Source organism: Perca fluviatilis, chromosome 19, assembly GCF_010015445.1.
Source record: "Perca fluviatilis chromosome 19, GENO_Pfluv_1.0, whole genome shotgun sequence".
NCBI classification, from domain to species: Eukaryota; Metazoa; Chordata; class Actinopteri; order Perciformes; family Percidae; genus Perca; species Perca fluviatilis.
The window spans coordinates 22723561-22743350 of NC_053130.1; the positions used below are offsets into that span (position 1 = coordinate 22723561).

Sequence of the window (19790 nt, forward strand, 5' to 3'; positions counted from 1 at the left end):
TAACAGAAATAAATGCATAACAAGATGCCATCACAGTGACATTGTAGATTTAAGTTTTTGTACACACAAAACAGACTCTGAAAACAGGACTTTTAAATGAGTATGTATACTAAGATAGCTGTTCTTTAACTGGATTAAAAGTTTGTATTGTTATTTGTTCACATAATTTAAGGTCAGGCAACAAAATAATACATGGGTCGGAGAGTTTAGAAAAGTTATTGCACTCATGATTTTTTTTTTTTTTTTAGCCCTGTCTTATCATTAAGAATGTTCAGTCCGGTGGTGATACAGTAGCAGGACACACCAAAATTCATCATCAGCATTGTGTGCAGGGTTTGATGCTCACAGTAATATGATCACACAGTAATACTAATCCATACAGTTTAACAGGTTCAGCTACACCTGGAGCTGAAAGGGTGTCACAATCTGGTTCAAGCACTCCTCAGGACAGGAAGGCCGATCTTACTACCGTGGGGGCTTGAACTCATGCTCACTGTGCTGGACTGCTGTCCCCAGTTTACAGTAAGTAATAAGAACATTTCATCGACTACATGCAGCCAATAGATTATGTTTTAGGTTACAGCTTTATGCAGTAATGTGCAACAGTCCAGCCCAGCCTAATTGATAAATTTTTACACTCCCTACTGCTGGCATTGTTTTTGCAGAGCGCAGAGACGTTTATAGCAAGTGGTAAGGTGTTGTACAATTTGCAGTCATTGCAGTCTTTCTGGTTGATGATTAATTAACTGAAATGTCATAAATCAGACCAACAAAAATAGCGCTGTAAACTTACTTCTGTATGCAGGCTGTTGACAATTTCTTGTCCGTCTGCATTGTTGAGATTTTCCCCTCAGGGCAAGCACAAAGAGATTGTCTGTCAGTTAAAGGTCAGCGCCTACTCAGTGGTCTTGTGGTGCACTTAGTTTGTGGGTAAACAGTAAATCGGAAATATGCACAGTATTGTGACATTAAGTGTAATGAGGTTTTTTTTTCCTTTACTTATTGACATTGACCTGTTGCTGTTTTGGAGAGCTTGTCTTTCGGTGGGCGTGCACAAACAGAATATGAGAAGCGGACAGTCCAAGTGATAATGTTAAAAGTGGTGAGGTGACACACCAGCACACAGCCAAGAACTAGTGGCGGTGGTGGTATTAGCAACTTTATAAGATAGCTAGCTTACTAGGGGGCTCAGTTCTAATTCTAGCACCAACCACGGTGCCAAAGAAGAAAGGAAGCAAGGTCTACAGTCTTTAAATTAGTGTAGGACATTATTTCATCAGTTTATTTCGTAATGTGTATGTATGTAGCTCTTTTAAAAGACATGTTTAGGTTGAAATAAATATACCTAAACAAGTAGTCATGTATCTTGTGTTACATATGCCCTCTTATGGCCGTAATGTGCAAAAATAAATATTCCAGTACTAACCTATTTTTAACCTAATTTTTTTAGAAGGAACATTCGGATGTAAGTTTTGGCCAGTCTTAATAGCCCTATGTGTATTGGATTGATCAGATAAGGCCTTTAACTTGAGCCATTTGCTTGCTTCCCTCATTTTCATTTTCATACAATTGCACTAACTTGCTTAAGCCGAATAGCCAATCGGAGGGAATCCTCTCGCTGACGTCTCAGATACATGTTGAACCGGCCGAAAAGAAGCCGATGAGGTATGATGAGAAGAGACGGTGTGTGACACACCGCAGATACTTAGGGCGACTGACGCCAACCATCTCCTTGACGTGTCAGCACCTTAAGGTGAACTTGGAGTTTGGAATGCAGGTGCATGTCTGAAAATCATGATGTGAGATTAGAAAATCTGATGAAAGATGATAGTATCACTCTCTATGTACGTTCTGTTGGACTATTCGGCTGACAGGGAGCACATTTAATTGAAGAACTGCCATTTGGGACATTTTACAGCCTGTCTAATAATCACCACCTCCATGTTACTTTTACAAAAAAAATTTTACACTATAGGTACGAGACTCTGTGCTTCACAACCATTTACCATTTGACAGGTCCTCCTTTCCCAACCAATCACAATTTGCTGTCTCTGTGACATGTGTCTAGAGTTCTTAAGTCTTCATTTGAATTGCAGAACTGGTAGAATCTGGCCTTCTTTGAATGCATTGTGTGATGTTTTGGCTGAAAACACTCAGGCCCTGTGGGAGGACATGTGTCATCTGCCATCACTTCAGAGCTACCCTGACTTCACACTAACTGATGAGGGTTGGTGTTGTCTAATAACTCTAGACTCTTCTCAGAGAGGGAGGGGGGACCACAGGGTGACACTTGCATGAGGGTAAACTAGGAAAGCTCACAGAAGAGTGCTGGGAGATTGTGGATATTTATACTGCAGTTTGAGTGAAGCAGAGAGAAAAGTACATATCGTGAATCCGGAGTTGTCGGCTTGCATTCAACTGTTACAGAGAGAATGATTGAATGGAGGGTAGCATTCTGCAGTCTTAGTAAATTAAAGGTATCTGCAGCTCTCACCTCCTCTTAGCTCAGCTTGGAGTCTTGAATGGAGCTGTCACAGTGGCAGGTGCCTCCCTGCCTTCACTACAGGATTGCTTTCTACCAGTGGGACCAGATGTAACCTACATCTGTCATGCTTCATTCATTATGTCAATCGGCATGGCACTGTTCATTTTGGCTTCACAAATATTGTTTTTTTTTTGTGTTAATTCTTGTATTTAGTTTGCACATTTAGGTTATAATTTGCAATTTGAAGTTTCCCAGCATTTAACTTAATATTAGTCGTACCAAAGTACGACTAATATTCTTGCTGTTTAACATGCTGTCGATGTGACTTTAACTAAAGTTGATCAGACTTTAAGGGGGATCACAAAATTAGGCTCATCTCCACAGGGAAATTCTTCATTTTTACACTTCAGCAAGCATCTTTCATGTTTTTCAGCGTGACTGAAGATTGGACTTCATTTCTTTGCTTCCTGTTTGATATTGATTGATGTTTTAATTTCCTAACAGGATTGATCCTTGTGTGTCTCACCCTGACTTCTCTTCTCTGCATTTAGGATTATTATTAGATGCAGTTTCCCTTTTTAAGATGTGATGGGCAAAATTATTTTGAAGCCTCCATGAAAGAGATTTCCCACCTAGAATACAGTTGAATGGTAAAACGGTGTATAAAGGGAATAAGCTGCCCATCACGCCCAGTGGGATGTCTCCATCTAAATTGCTTTCATGTGAATGTCATGTAAAATGGGCTTTCCTTAAATACATGATCAATACTAATCCATATTTGATCTGCTTGCATGTTTCTTATAGACTTATATTCACAATTCTGATAGCTTGACTAACTATTTACTTTTCTTATGTGCCTCATTATTTCTGTGTTTGGATGTTCATTAAATTAAAAACAAGGTTATAGGTTAAGGTTAGAGTCCAGAATGCTCACACAAATCAAAGGGTTTGGATGAGTAGCCTACAGGAGACATGGGTTGTCCCTCCACCTAGTGGCAGTGCAGGGGACAGCACCTCAGCCTCCAATTACATACAGTACACTGTCCTATTGCCACTTCCTACACACCTATAATGAAATATTTAATTATAAACAAATACGTTTGCTTAAGCAGATGGACAGGTCTTTGTCATACGTCTGTAATACCATCCAGTATTTAAGTGTTTATGGATGAACTCATGTCATGCTGTGCTGTTGGAAGCCAGTTGTAATGCAGAGCTATATTTAAACTTCCCCTGGGGTGCCATTAAATCATGTAATTTCTTCGTCAGGCCTGGCTGACCTCATTTTAATATCCACATCAGACAGCATTAAGAGAAAAACATTAAAAAGAGGAATATTGAATTTTGTATCTACCGTGCTATCTTACATTTGCATTTTATATTTAATCCATTTGCTGACATTCTTATCAAGTGAGACTTACAAGCAGAATAAACTGAAATTCCCTACATCCGCATGTTGGAATGGCAGGGGAATGATATTATGTGCTGTGACACTTGTTTTCTTGTGTGTCGGCTGTCAGAAGGGAGAGTTGAAAGTGGGTCCACCTAAAGTTCAGCAAAGCGTGCAATCCATTTGGACCACCAAAAAATGACAATATCATAAAAGGTTGATGCATAAAATGGCTGCATTGTTGTTTTTTGCTTTGCCGGGGATAAGAATGCGTAATGTGTTTTTCACTCAGCTAAATAGGATATACAACTTTGTTTCGCTGTATTATTTTTTGGAAAAAAAAGGGGACAGACTGAGATATCACATTGTCTAAACCTTATAGACTGTAACATTCAATTTGGCTTTAGTTTTATTAGCAGACAAAATGAGTTTGTGTTTGACAGCATGGGCTATTAATGCTGTGGACTGTACAAATGTCTTCAATTAGTCCTGTATGCCAGTAGAAACCCTGCAGCTGCAGTACTACTAACCTTGAGTGGGTGTTCACATCTACAGGGGATGCAAGATTCCCCTGTTCTCTTCAAAAGCAAGCGGGAGAGTGGGGGAAAGACAGGCTCAGAGACAGATATTTATAGAGAGAGTGGGAGAAAGTGAGATTGTGGCTTGAAAGGTTAAAGTAAGAGGGTGCAGCAGAATGACAGAGACGGAGAATGACAGAGTTGTCAGGTGAAACAGGGAGATGGTAAAAAATAAAGATGAAGCAAGAAGACTTAGAAATGGATGATGCTGCAGACATCACCAGAGGCTGTGTGGACCCTGCTGTTAATGTCTGTGTCTCTGTAGGTCAGGTCTGTGCTGACCCTAATTAAGTCCTGCAGATATTGTAAATGACTCACTGAAGGGCTAGAGGAAATGTCTTCTTAGGGCATGTCCTGCATTTATGCATGTCCATTATTTCCCCCGTGTCATCCACTCCTCGGCCTATAAACATTACTTTACTGTGCTGATCCTAACACATTGTCCATTCCATGAGCGAATTTTAAATATGTATATGCTGCAGAAATAATATAGGTACTTGAGTTTATTAGCATAGTCAGTTGCAGTTGAAAATTGACTTTGCTGAAGTATTATTAACGTTGAATAGCTCATACATAAGTCAGAATGTGCACTCAAAGTCATAATATTCCCGTCTGGGTAGAATTATTTCACTAAGGAGACAGCTAAAACAGTAAATCACCTCCTCTAAAGTCAAACATGCCCAAATCTGTAGTCCTTTTTCTGCTCTGACAACTGAGGCAACCATTTGTTCCAGGCACCCAGGAATCTATTGGCCTTACGACATCAAATCTCTGCAAGGCTCCAGACTCCCGGCGAGCCTCCCACCCAGCTGTAATTACAGTTTCCTATCTACCGGGATTGTCCCGTCCAGGGCTACTGAGACTCGGCACTAAATCTCCTTGATGTCGGCAGTCAGCCTTCCAGATAGGTAGCTGGGCAGCCGGGAAAAAGGCTGGGCCTCGTGGAAGCCAGCTCCTCTCCAGGGTGGTTGATGTATGGACCGTCATGGGCTGATTTTAACGGATTGGTCTCTCCTGCCACACTGGGCCATTCTGAAGTCATTGTCACACTGGGCAAATGTGTCTGGGAGGATAGATGGGAGGTTGCCGTGTTCAGGATAGGGTGGAGAAAATGTTGTCTTGTGGAGACACGGCTGATGAGGTGGCGCAGACAGACATTCTCCTGCTGTTGAAGGAAGGAGTTTTGTAGGAGCTGGGCTGTCAAGAAAAGGAATAAATGAGGATATGTGAGGGAGGTGTTCAGCGTTGTACTTGTACACCGCATGTGTTTTGTGAGTGCAGGTACCGTACATAATTAGTTTGATCAATGATTTTTTTGCAAGGAAGACATGGTTAATACAGCAACAAAACGTAGTTTCAGACAATCTGGGGAAAGTAAGAAATAGGAACAAAAGAGTTTAGAGAGCTTAGAGCATCAACACTGTCCATGATTACAGGGTATGTGGATGTTTTCATTTGCTTCCAGTTGTTTAAAAAATAAGTCTGCAGACAATTTGTTTTTGATGTAGAAGGCTGATTAACTGAGAGCGCCATTGAATTTTAGTGGTATACGTTACCATTAATTGTTACAAGGATGTTTGGGGCTTTGTGCTTCCTTTATGTTGAAAAGGTCTTTTTAAAGGACATAAATTAGACTGAGATGTAAAACATTTGCAGGCTGAGAGGGGCTGGTGATCGAAGTTGCTGATTGTCTCAGGCCCTTTAGTTTGAAGTATCGATTTGTTTTTGTGTTGTCCAAAAGTAGATTGAACACTTTTTAAATCAATGCATGGCTTTTGAAACTAAGATGAAATAATCAGACTTTCTCAGTGGAACATGTTTGAGGATGGCTATTCATTTTGCAACACACTACTATTTTGATTCAACAAAAGTAGATTACAACATGAAAATAAAGTGACACTGAACACCAGCCAACATCAACGGGCGGCCCGCGGGCCACATCCGGCCCGCCAAAGCTTTTAGTCTGGCCCGCAGAATAATCATGAATTCACAAAATGTAAAGAGGAAAAGATGCGTTCTGTTATTTATCATTTCAAGCATTTAGAGCAAAAACCCAGCCCCCTGTATTTGCATCTCTATTCACATGCCGGGATTCTGTACAGCGATGCCCAAGCTCCACACATAGGCTACAAGCTGAGCCGAGATGTGTGTGCGTTAAAACACGCAGCACCTGACTAGGAACAATACAGAGAGAGTTACCAATGGCTGCTGGGGCAGATGAACTCACGCTAGTCTCTTTTCTGTAAATAGGGTACAATTAAACCTTCGTGAGTAAAAAGTCAATACTTATGAATGCACTCACCTGTGTAGACCAGCATAAACATGTAGAAAGCAATATTTCAATCTGCTCTGTCTGCTCAGTCCACTCTTGTCCACCGCGCTGTTTTACGCAAACACAGCTCTACTCTGCAAATAGCAAATTTTTACAAACAAGCTAAAACAAAAGCTGTCGGTTTTTAGTCTAACTGTTTATCTTAGTTTGCCGGGAATCTGGAAATTTTTACAAATTATTTTAAACCTCACTGCTGGCTGAACAAACCAAACTCTCTGCTAGAGCGGTAAATCTATGGAGGTATTAGAAGACCAAAACAGATGCATCTGGTTACTTAATATGCATGTGAATGACACAATCGTTATGTTCGAGCTCTTCATTCTTGATGATGATGATGCTGGTTGTATTATTTTGCAACAGCATCTTTCATTGCGAATGAAGCATACATGACGAGTGCCTAGCCTGCTTATCTGTCCATTCATCATTAAAGCTGGGCTTTTCCAGTCAACTTTTTGCTTCAGCCTCTTTGACAGTGACATGTTTACCTGACAACAGCAGTTTCTTTCTGCAAGCATTTTCCACCAATCAGGACGCTGCATACTACAACAATGTTTCCATAATCACAGACTTTAACCATCACTCCTCAGTGAACTGCCTCCTAGTTAAAGAGCCAGTTATCATTATGGAGTTTCCATGTTTTTTAGGAGTTTGCTCACCCTAATACATGTAAGAAAATAAAAATTTCGAACAACAATAGGCGTATTAGGTATAAATTCATTTTATTATTTTATTCTGCTTAGAAAAATTCTGGCCCTTAAAAAAATGTTGTTGATGATCCCTGCTGTACACAATATGCAAAGAAAAGTGGACTGGTTGTGCTTTGAGCTGGTCTGCCATGCAATCATATTTGCATTAGTATGAAAAATGAAAGAGAAATAAAAAGAGCAAGACAGATAGCTGAAGGGGCTTTTTTTTTTAAAGCCTGCTTAGTCGAGCACAGTTATTATGAGAGTATCAATCCACATTACAACACACTGCTGTTCCACTCATTTACAACACACAGTCCTCAAATGGGAATATCGCAGTTACTGTATTTAAAAGTCCCGTTCAATATTTATTCTTCGAGCGTCAGTTAGGGAGGAATGTTAATAAGCCTTATAAGCCATGCAGAGCTGTGACTCCCTGTTACTTCACTGCAGGTTTTATCCTGGTTTGTGTGAGGCAACACATGGTGAGAGCTTGACACTCCTGCCTCTTATTTTCCTTAAACTGGTCGTAAATGCAACGCTATTGCAAACTGGGGGTGCAAGCTTGCAGACAATTTTTTTAATATGGAGAGGGGGTTGGAGCTGGATGAATGTAATTTCAGTATTTATGGACTTTACAGTGTTTACAATTCACTTTACTCTAAGTACTCTCACTTTGGAAGAGTCCCAGAGAAGAACGGGTCAATACAGGAAACTCTCAGAGCAAAGAAGGAAGTTAATGGGTTCACTTTAACCCCATGAAAGAGAGATCAATAAAACAAATGGGTGCATTTAACACCGTATTCCTCAAATGTCTGACATGTTCTTTAAAGACACATAGTAGTGATTGGGCTGGTTGCTGTTAATTTATGAAGTAAGTCTACTAGTTTGAATTGGTTAAATATATTTTCTGTACATCTTTGAATTTCAACTACACCATGAAAAAAAACATAGGATAAGATGCAAACTTTATTGATCCCACACCAGGGAAAATTCACTTGTTACAGCAGCTCAAGAGTCAAAATGCCAAAGGAAAAAGGAGATGAGTGATTAAAAAAACAAATTTAACCGGATTAAAAACACAAATAAAATAAAAGTAATATGCACTATATAACCTTTTACTTACTGTATACTGATCACATTCACCTCCTTCTGATCACGAGTCCCCACAGTCCATGTCTCAGCTACAGTGAAACAAACACCCACTCCCCCCATTAAGTGATATTTTTCGAAAACCACGCCTTTGATTTGGTGCTAAAAGCTGAAGTGCTAAAACCTCACATTTTTATTGAGTAACGCTCTGCTTGTGCTCAGACCTGGGAAATTGCATTCCTGCAGTGTGTCCGCTCATGTTACCATCACCACGGGTATCCAGCCGACTGCCACACACATATCTTGTGGTTGAAGCTGTGAAATATTGTGTCGAATACTTCTGGTACTAAAGTTAACTATTTTCATGCCACTAACTGAGGTTTTCTCAGTCAGTCCGGGAGAGCAGAAATGAAATCCCTATTTAGAACCACACTCACCTATCCATTGGTAAGGGATGATTGATTTAATTCTGCAAAGATATGTGTAAACAACATGATGAATGTTGAAAAGTGCTGGTTGGACTCGCTGTTCTGAGTCTCAGTCTGCAGTTGAAAAAGGGGAAATGGACATTGAGAATGATGGCAGCTGGCTGTGACACCGGTGGCAACAGGCCTGTGAGTCTGGAGGCAAGGGGGGAGGGTTGCGTGCAGGCAGCGAGAGGGGAAAATGGAGAGGTGAGTGACTGATGGGCATGTGTCAACCCTCCTCCTACAGTAAATGTTGAGAGGGAACAAGGGTGGCTCGCTAATTGGGGCGAGATGTAAAAGTCACTGTCACTCATCATCATCTTCACTAATATGTTTGTAGGCAAAAGCCAGCTGAAGCATAGAGCTGAGGGTTAGTTAGAGTTGGGGCAGAATGAAGGCTGCAGTTCCACTCAAAACATCTTTTTTGGGCATAGCTCTTATACTAATAAGATTGGTACCACACTGTGCTGTTGAACACCTAGCTTCTGCTTTAATTATTGAACATATGTACATTTAATTTGCAAGGTAATTTCAGAAAGCAGCCCTGTGAGACCAAGCCTTGTACTGATATTTTTTCTCTTTTGCACAACCCGTCCAACAGTGAATCCCTCCAGCAATAACGGCAATGTCATGATTTGTCATGATGGTCATAATAGAGTACTGGTCTTAACCTTCTAGCATCTACATCTGTCATTTTTCTCTGACCTTGATTTGCTTCCTTCTTTCAGAACCCTTCATGCAATGTCCTGAAGGAAAAAATGGCAAAGAGAAGAAGAGCGCTGTGCAGCCTCTGGAATTGACTGTGAAATTAACGGGAGAACTGTTATTCCAGCGTGCCGCACTAACCAGTGTGAAAAACAAATAGTGACAGTGATAACGAAGCAGCTAATGAAATAGTAAGTGCTCTTCCTACGGTTGTATGTGTTTATCACTGTCTTTCCTGTTTTGCAATCTCCCCTGACTAGAACAATGGAATAACAATGTAGCTGTTTCCGTTGATGATTGTAGTCACACAAATTAAACATTGATTTCAAATACGGTAAAACTAAGCTGCAAAATTAAGTTTCAACAGGTATAATTAAGGCCATTTTTACCATATAATTAGATTAAAGGCATACTATGCAGTTCCCATTTTTGTTAAAATGGGATGATTATCCATAATACTGAGTTTGTTTACCATCGAAATGACTTCGAAGCTGTTATATTAAGATACAAATCTTGCATAGTGTGCCTTTAATATGCTACCAAACATTCCCAGACTCTTTTTTTTTTAATGGCTGTTTAATACTAGTACTTGGCAGTGTCTCTAATTCCTGCTCCTAAATCTAACGATCCGAACAAAATTGACCAGTTATACGATCTAATTTGAGTGGCTTTTAAAACCTGCTAAGATTGCATTTCCATAACTCTCTAACTGGGAAAACAACAGCAATTATGGGATTGGTATTTGCATGAAGTGACACCCCTGAGCTGCAGTCATGCAGCAGGTGGGTAATTGGCCCTGAGCTGTACAGTGGGCACTGTGTGGGACTGTCCTTGTCTCGTGATGGGGACACCGGCTGCTCCACAGGGTGGACTTATCAGCCTGCTGCCCTCTGAGCCAGATGCAGCATTTCATAATTAACCAAGTGAGACGGCCGGGGTCAGAGAGAGACGCCGCAGTTTTGTACTGTAACTAGCTCGGCTCAAGCTGCGATCATACATGTGCAGTGAATATGTCTCTCCTCTCTAGTCTTGTTTGCTCTCACTTCATCAGATGTACAGTATGTAGATTATTTGCATGCAGACAGTATTGAGAGAGACAGAGAGTTTTATTGCTGAGAACGAAACTGGACTCCAGAGGCCTCCCTGGTGTTAATTGAGGTGTTATGTGATTTGTTTAGCTGGCCCTTCAAGCAGCCCTTCCCAGTCCATTGAATCAGATCCCCTGTGATTACTCTCTAATGGCCTGAGTTACGTCTGTGTGCTTTAAACAACCCACAACTGCAGAAGATAAAATGATAAGGTTAATGCTGCAAAGACACTATGTAAAGTGAATTACTATTTAAACAGTCTTTACTGCACCACTGCAGTGTACTTAAGAGAACTGTCCTTAAAAACAAAGCCTCTTTTCAAGCAGATTCAAAGCCAAAGGGCTGATGCTGGCACAATACCATTTATCTCTGGTGCACATCCATATTCTTGTGCTTACATAATTACCTAGCCCACTGAGTCTGGCAGGTGAGGTAGTGTGAGCAAAAGAGGCAACCAACAAAGAGCTATAGTTGGGAGAAGTAGACACAGAGACCTTTCCTTGTAGGTCATGCACTGTAAAAGTCCTCTCTTTCAGTTCATTAAATGCCTGTAGCTGTCATTCATCATCATATGCTGAACATAATTGCACACTTCAGCAATGTGACTTGGAGGAGTCTGGTGATATCAGTAGTACTTCATCGCTATGTAATGTGCCCTTTTTGGCGCTCAAAGCACCAAAGAATTAAATGAGAAAAAGTCAACATGCATGCTTCTTTTTAAATACAATGACATGGTGAGTTATAGTAATCCACGTTGTGATCTTTTTATTGATAACTTATTTTTTTTACCAAATCACGTCTGCCAGCTGTTTAGTCCTGAGTAGAAGAAAGAACACAATCATTGTGTCATTACATTTGAAAAGACACGTTGATATTGAAATTAAATTAAATTAAATGCATATTTTTGGATCTTTGATTGCCACAAAACACTGAGTCATTTTAAAACCGAGTGAGCTATGGTTAATAGTATCTCCAAAACCCCAGCAAATAAAAACAGATCACACTCTTCCTAAGAGAAAAAATTAATTCTGTTGTGTTTTGGATGAACTGCCCTTTTTTTTTTATGTTCCAATCAGTGACTTCATCATTCAAAGACAAAGGTGTTGGATGGAGTTATACTGGCTTGTACAGTATGTTGCTGTGTAACATCATTTGCTTCAATGCCATATTCATTAGGGACAACATGCAACAATGGAGTTTTTTTCTATTTATGAAAGGAACGGGCTACCAGATGCAGGTCTGTGGGGAACGTATTTATTTATTACAGAGAGGCGTGTTGATGCGCGGAGCTATACCCGACTAAACCGATCATTCTTGAGTGACCTTTCTGCATTGGTGCCACTGCACTGCAGTTCATGAATGTTTAATGGGAAGGGTAGCTGTTTTGGGCCTGCCAAGCTGGGTTTGCTGTTTGACAGAAACATGCTAACTCAAAGGCAGAATAGAGGTTAAAAACAGTGAGTGCTACAAACAAAGGACGCCAGACACAACCTCTGACAACTAAACACCCCTCACACCCAAAGGAAGCAGGTGAGTATCAGCCACTAACAAGCACCGTGACTCATTATATATTAATTAATGCTATTAGATATCACTCAAGAACACTAGATAAATGGCTAGAATGACAAATAACAAGCACAGGCAGTGTGAACAAGCACGGGGGAGGACTAAGTAGAGAATGAGAGAAGGACCTTTTAAAGAGAACAGGAACAACAGGATGCACTGCTGGCGAGGTGTCGTTGCAACAATGTCTTCTTTACAGTCTGGCCCACAACGTTCCTCCCTAACACCTTTTCTGTCTCCTTGTTTTTCTGACCTACCACCATATACTCTATTGTTACCAAACAACTCGAAATAAGGACAAAAGAAGGCAATAGCAACAAGCAGTGTGCAGAAAGAAATGCTTATTTTAAAAGAAGATGGGAAAGATAATTGGGTTTTTGAGAGTGAACTGAGAGTGTTCATGAAATAGTGAGAAAATGTGTGGAGGTGAGGTGCTGGTTTGGCAGGCAGACAGTAATGCAGATGAAAAATTACCTAATTTATATATATATATATATATATATATATATATATAAAAAAAATGAAACAAAACCTCCATCGGTTTGTTGATGCCATGTTTGACTATAAAGGCACAAACAACATAAAATCAAATCAAAGTCTTGTACTCTCTGTTTGCAGGATGAACACAATCAGCTTTTCATATCTGTCTGACAGCATCCCACTCATCTGGTTTTATTGAGGAGACAGCACAAAGGGAGTACTAGTCAACTGTGTCATGAAGTGGGAGCGTGAGAGAGACTAAGGCTACCTTCAAAACCAGGTGTAGGGAAACTGTTACTCCGGTGAAGTCTTACAGTTTACTTCCAGGGTGGCATGACAGGATAAAACCTTCAACGCTGAGCTGAAATCTGAGGGAGAGAACAAGCACATGAGTCAGCTGCACCAACGGAGCGGACGGCATATGAATATGATTTTAGAACTCCTACATATTCCGTAAGTCCAACTTAGTTTGACAACTTTAGCATAATCTATGTCTAAAGAAGGGGAAACAATAAAAAAAGAGATTTGAAAGGTCAGATGCAACTTCACTCAGTTGTACTTGATGATGTACTGTATTGTGCACATGATGAGACGCGGCAGAAATGGTTTCTATTTATTATTTGCACCTTTCAATTTTGCAAAACACCTTCAATGACGCCTGACTGCACCTTGAGGCGTCTCTTTAAATATCCGTTGGTTTCTTAGTGGAGAGAAGCACTGAAGAGGGAAATAAATGCTAGAGCCCTTTCTGTCTGGGCTGGGGCTGTGATGCAGAGAGCAGGTCTCATTGATAATGCATCAGGAGGAAAAAAAAAAAATCCATCAGGACCACATCCATTTAATGCATGAAGCAGACATTTATGCATGAAAGTGCGCGTGGCCTCTTGCTCCAAACCTGTGGCCAGGCTAAGAAGGGCTGTCCTCTCCGGGTTGTCACTGAGTACAGTAGCTCAGGTCTCAGGGACACAACGGCTCCCCTAGACATCACTCCTGCCCAGTTCCAGACAAAAGGATGAAACATTCATGAGGTGTCTTTTGCGACAATGGCAGATTTAGGATTGTTTGGTTATGATGGCCTTCCCACCTCTTCTTCTACACTCCACTTCACCCCCCCCCCTCCATACACATCATATCTGTTGGCCCCCTTGATGGAGCTTTCAGGTGAAAACATAAACCTAGTGTGGAGTGATTGCTGAATGTGCTCCTGCAGAGGAAGGACTGGCATTTCTCTCTCTTTGTTGTGCCTTTGACCTTTTGAAAATATCACAGATTAAATCTTTAATTATTTATGAAGGCTAGTTGTGGTGATGGGAGAAGAGAGGGGGGTGTTGCCACATGTGATGGTGCATCTTACCGCAAGACAAAAGATCGACGTTGTGGTTGGCGTAGCTCTAATCCGACCAGTACACATTCATGCATGAGCCGAGACGCCCGGTGTGTTATTTGACATTTATCAAATGTTTTGTGAAATTTGTGCATTCAGTGTGTATTCTGTCCTTTTTTAGATATTCTGATGTAGATTTTAAATTCTTAATGGAACATTGGACTCTTCCCAACATGTGTATCGCACTGTTTAGTGAACTTCAAAACAGCAACCCTCAGATGCTCCTAACTCCTCACGTCACCTATCCTCCTGCGGTAAACATTCCTGACACATTCATTTAAAATAATCAAATAATCATGACGCGAGAGATAATACACAAACAAACAACAGAGAAAATAACTATATAAAAAAGTATTTCCCAGGAGAATGGTTCAACCAGTGTTTGATATGCAAATTCTCTTTTTCATCGAAACCCCAAGTAAATGTCAGGAGGGGACACTGGGGAGGGGCTGAACATCTCAATTAAAGAGCGCTAACATGCATCATTCCAAACAACCCATGAAATGAAAGGCATCATTTAGATTGATCTACAGCATCAGTGTGAGTAAATCAGAGCTGCGGCCTAATAATGCAACACTCCAGGGTACGTCTGAAAATTGCAGATAGGAATTCAGAACCATATCTGCATAATGATGTTCCAGCTGATGAAGTTGGTGATCAGTATTTGGGAAAAGGCCACTGTCGCTGTTAAATGCTAAAATGTTTCTGTGAGAGAAGAATGAGTGTACGACTGTACCTCTCTAATGGCTGAATAGTGCTTACAGTTTGTTTTCTTTGGCAATGAAATGATTTGCCTGCACTCCCGAATAACCTTCTCCGGTGTTCATGCCAGTTAAGCACTTTCATGGAGTTTGGAAATGTGCTTCTTGGCAAACTTGGCTTGTACTGTATTAGTGAGAAGACACTTAAAGTTGGCTCTTGGCTAATTCTAGTATTTTAGTATTTAGTTTTCTGAACATTAGAAGCTTCCAATTTGCTTGTCTATTGTCTCATATCGATAACAGCTTGTGCTGAAAATAATCTTCTACAGTAATTACCTAAATTCTGATTAAGTTTGGACTTTTTTGAGACATCAGGTCATTACTTATAGCACTTATTAACTTTCCTTATCCAAAACCTTTCGTTTCAAAGTTAACTCACAACCTTTTTATAAAAGGTTTCTATTTTGATCAGGTACAGTCCAGAATAATGTGGCTTGCTACCCTAACGGACAGTTCATTTTACTCATTACTCTTATGTCTAAAAATTGCTCACTTGGAAGTCGGGAGGCATTCTTTAAAAATTACTCAAGTGAACATGAAAGTACTGGCTTTCAGTAACCGTTCTAGACCATTTCAAACGGAGGGGGCCAGGCTGGGGCAACATGCGATTTTAGGGTTACCAAATATATTAAGCACAAGTGTTACATACCACCAACCCTATAGGTTTAGTTCTACAAAACACTAATGATACACATAGAACAATAAACACAAGAATACTCATTCACTGTGTTCTACATTTTATTTATCACTGCACATGAATGAGATATATATATATATATATATATATATATATATATATATATATATTTAAAAAATGTAATCGCATGCCGCCATTTATAAATTTATTTTACACTTCACTCGGCTTCGCATCATGCCTAACAACACCCCTTAGCTGTTTTAAAATCATTAGAATCTAGCTAGGCTACTATTTTAACCCTTGTGTGGTCCTTCGGTCCTAGTAGTGACCGGAAGGACAACACAAGGGTATATACTCCGTTTACTTTGTTGAGAATTGCTCTCTAAACAAGGGTTAATACAGCACCTTAGTTCTTGTTTGTACAGCATTTTGGTCAGCTTAAACTGTGTTTAAATGTGTTCTAGAAATAAACTTTACTTACTTACTTTACAAGAAACAGGGTTTAGAGAGCAATTCTCAACAAAGTAAAGGGAAGTACATAATCCTTGTGTTGTCCTTCGGGTCACTGGGACCCGAAGGACCACACAAGGGTTAATCCTTTGCCGCACCTTATCATCAAGCTGCCATACTTCCTCGTAACACAGCCTGCTTCTGCAGGCATGATGGAGAAAGACAGCAGCAACACAATTCTGAATGGCGCTTTTTATTTTCCAAAACTCCCGGACGGCTCAGTAGACAAGTCGAAAGCCATGTGCACATTGTGTAAAGCGGAATTACAATAACCCGAAGCACGTCAAGCTTGAGCTACCACCTACGAGCTAAGCATAGTACAGTTAACGTGACTCAGGTTGATGCTAGCAGGCTCAGGCAAAGCACTTTTTTGGAGAGTGCTACTTGCCGACCTGTGGATGAAACCAAATCCCCAAAAATGACTACAGCTCTTGCAAAATGGGTGGCAACTAACTACAGACCTGTCAGCATCATAGAAGACTCGGGTCTTAAAACTACGGTTGGCATGTCTTATACATATTGCCATCGAGGGGGACAGTAATTTTCACGCATACACAGCCTGTACGACACGGAGAAAGCAGCCAAACTGGAAATGCTGCAAAGTGCAAATGCTGTCTCATGTCATGTCAGTGAGTAATCAAAATTATTTAGGAGTTACTGCACACTATATTGACTCTGGTTGGACTTAGCACTCGTTTGCCTTAACGATTCGACATACAGAAGCACGACACTATGCTGAAACGTGCTGAGCACTTCAGCGAAGTTGAATCTTAAAATTCAAGTTCATAAAGTAACTTTGATTTGATTCCCAATCAAGATACACTGGTAAGAATTGCTTTCCATTGTTAATATGTACTTAAAAACAGTTCTGAAATGCAAAACAATCGAATTTTAATCAAGTGATGAAACATGCGATTAATCGTGATTAACTATAGAAATTCAGCGATTAATTGCGATCAAGAAAAAATTTATCGTTTGACAGCCCTAATATATATATATATATATATATATATGTATATGTGTGTATATATGTGTGTATATATATATATATATATATATATATATATATATATATATATGTATATATGTGTGTGTGTATATATATATATATATATATATATATGTGTGTGTGTGTATATATATATATATGTGTATTTGCCACAGTTAGGGGGGCCAAAGAGGGGATCGAGGCTTAACTGGCCACCCTTGCCCCCCCCCCAGAACAACCACTGATGTCTTTCATTAATCAGAATGTGGATTTATTTGCCCAGAATGAGAAATGTACTTGACTTTATCTTGGTGGTATCACTGCAGGAACATGGCAATAGCTCACAAATGTAAAAAAATATGTTTTTATTGCGTAGCAGCAACAGGACCACACATACAGTATATCTCAAGAGGACGTTGCTAGTTATACAGCCGAGACCATACAGTAAATAAATGTATCCGTTTTATTCAGAAAGGCAGCATGCCACAGGGAAGAGTTCAGTACAATGTAATGCGTTTTATGAATGCAGGAGAATATGTCTCATATTTAGATTTACAGGTTCAGATTGCTGATTTTATTAAATAGGAAGCCTGCAGTATATGACCGTAGTATCAATGGTTATATTAACAACCCCCACTGAGAATGACCTAATTAGCTGGCCATGGAGGGGGTGAGATTTTAGAGACCACGAGGCGTTTTACCATGGATGTCACCTCTGCTTGCCCAGGTGTTAAGAAATATTTAGAAAGCAGAAAGTAACCTTAAATATTTTGCATTTACCTGTTTTTGCCGCTATGTAGAATATGGTGACAGAACTGCTGACATTTTGATCAGATTTTTCCTAGGTCAGAATTTTCTGTCACACAGGCACTACGTTATGGGCATGACGCTGTGGGTATGGCCACCAGTCGTGCTCAGACTGTAATCTGGGACAGTTTGGGCTTGTTACACTGCTAAACATATTCTCCAGCATCTAACGCAAATGTGAATGCAAATGCAAGATGTTGAAGATTAAAAGAATTACTTGGAATTAAAAAAAAAAAAGAAAAAAAAAAAGACTGAATTAAAAGGCTTCAGATGACCCAGTTTCCAGGCATCCATCCAGTGGCTTAGTTGCTCTGGAGGCTTCTGAATGTAGTATTTGTGGATTGTGTGTGTGTGTGTGTGTGTGTGTGTGTGTGTGTGTGTGTGTGTGTGTGTGTGTATGTGCGCATGCACACATACATGCAAATGCTTTTTTTTTGTGTTTTTTATGTTCTTACTTATATGCAGCTTTTTTCCCCCGCTTGTGTCGGCTGGTACACATCCTTAGATCTCATCAAAAAACAGTGACCTAGATATAATTAACCCCCTCTAACCGGCAGAAAATTGTATTTAAAAGTAGCACAGCACCCATCAGTCTGCTCTGCATGTCAGCACGGAGCTGCTCCCCATGTTAAACCCGGGTTCCTAATAGAGGGAGATATCGTGGACACCCTGCAGCATGTCAAGCTGGCGGCACACACGGCTCAGGGAAATGTAGTAGACAGGTGATGGAATGAATAAGCTTGTCTCAAGGCAGTCTCCTGGCTGACAGGTTCTTCTCATGAAACACATACATTTGAGAAAATAAGAGCTTCTGATATTGTTGAAATGAGTATCACTTACTGAATATCAGAGTAACAATTAATGCCCTGAACCATGGCTTTTGCTTGTGTGGCAGTATGACAAAGAGATGCTTGAGAGGTATTGAAATTTCATTTATTTTTGCTCAGATAGCCAATTGTAAGACATTATGATGTGTAATTTTCCGTTGGCTAAACAGCTCCCCTCATCTCCTTTGAGCTGAATGAGCACACGCATCACACACCGCCTTTAAGCATCTTCACTAACGCGTAAGATCCTGATTACACTTTGCCTTTAATCTAATTATCACTTAATTTGACTGTTCATTTGTTCATGCATATCAATGTGGGAATACAGTACATGTTCAAACCACTTTCTTCAAAGTGGCAGGGTGACTTATGGATGCTGTAGTTATTATGAGCCAACATTAGGCTGCGTGTATTCTATCTGATCAGATCAGTCATTTTCACTGTTCAATTTTTTCACATTCTCTTGAGATTGATTTCCTCTGAAGACCTCTTAGAAGATCAAGATCCTCTTAGTAGCTCATGCATGTATCTGATTGCATAAATTATGAGTTGCATCAACTGTTGCTCACATGCTCACTGTATGTCATGAAGTAGCTGCGGATATTCAAGGATAGAAATGAGGATGTGATTGCAGGCAGATAATTAATGCTACTTTGAAAAGGAAATGATCAACTCCACCAATGAGTAGTCATACTTAGAAAAGTTAAATGAACTGGATTTCAAGCAGCACTCTTAGTCGCTATAAAACAAATTCACACTTAGTCTTACACAACAAGGTTAAAATGAACCCGGCCTGGGGGGCTGATTGGCTCAATTTCCCATCTTAATAGCTGGTGGAAAAGTACAACTTTTTTACAAGTACACTATTATAATCAGGTCAGCTAACATGCTTCATTTCAATAACTTCAAAGTTGTGACTGTTATTTATAATATTGGCATCCATGCTGTACCTTTTATCCTGTAGCTGATATTTCTTAAGAACAACTTTAACAAAGGCACAAAGTAACAGA

At 40.0% G+C, this 19790-nt stretch overlaps 1 long non-coding RNA gene across 1 annotated transcript in view; it reads left to right on the forward strand.

Annotated features, from left to right (window-relative positions):
* The window catches only part of LOC120547852, a 43627-nt gene that overhangs the window by 534 nt on the left and 23303 nt on the right, over positions 1-19790 (forward strand). The window contains exons 2-3 of the long non-coding RNA XR_005637110.1: positions 391-522; positions 9759-9926. This is a non-coding gene — a long non-coding RNA (uncharacterized LOC120547852). The remainder of the gene's footprint in view (positions 1-390; positions 523-9758; positions 9927-19790) is intronic.